We start from the raw sequence: 870 nt of genomic DNA on the forward strand, positions 1-870 counted from the left end.
CAACGACAATCAACCCAATCTAATTTAAACAACTCTAAATCTGTCCATTTTAATACCAAAACTAATCATGGGGTTTTCTTGCTTCCAATTCCATTTAATACAAGTTAATATATTCATTATAACATTATTGGTAAGTTAAGGCAGCCCACATTCATAACACTCAACAACAATTCCAATCCACATGCAACTACTACATCTTCCACTTATCCTTAAAGATCCATAGTCTTGTCATTTTATTGAAATAATCCTAAAACAACCCAACCAACATATAATGTAACATAAAACCTTAATTATCATTAATCTTCCAATATCAACAAGAACAATAATAACCTATTAAAACAGTCCCTAACTCACAATATAAAGAGGCTCAAAACCTTGCGATTACTAGTGAACACACCAAGGAAACTACATATGATTTTACACCTTATTTCGTACATATCTTTACATCAATTTTCATGGGACATAGTAACAGCCACACATGACCAAAACATCATTCGTTCATATGCAAGAAAACCATGTTAATATCACCACAAGTTCTACAACAACCCTCAACACAAATTCAACCTCAACTTTAACCATTTAATTCTTTCATTCTCATCACATAATTCATGATAATAACAACCAAAATACTACTTAAAATTAATTCATCATTTTCACACTAAAACAGCCCCCAACACGGCTCAACAACACCTCAACATCAACACCCATAGTTTCATACATTCATCAATTTATAAAAGTTAAATTGCCTCCAAGATGAGGAAAAAGAGATGGAATCTTACCTTAGAATATAATGATCCAATTTGCTTAGAAGCTATAGGACTTGCTCAACAATGTTTTTGAAGCCCTAATACCTCATTCTTGCTGCCATCC

The sequence above is a fragment of the Solanum dulcamara genome, chromosome 6, assembly GCF_947179165.1.
Source record: "Solanum dulcamara chromosome 6, daSolDulc1.2, whole genome shotgun sequence".
Classification (NCBI taxonomy): domain Eukaryota; kingdom Viridiplantae; phylum Streptophyta; class Magnoliopsida; order Solanales; family Solanaceae; genus Solanum; species Solanum dulcamara.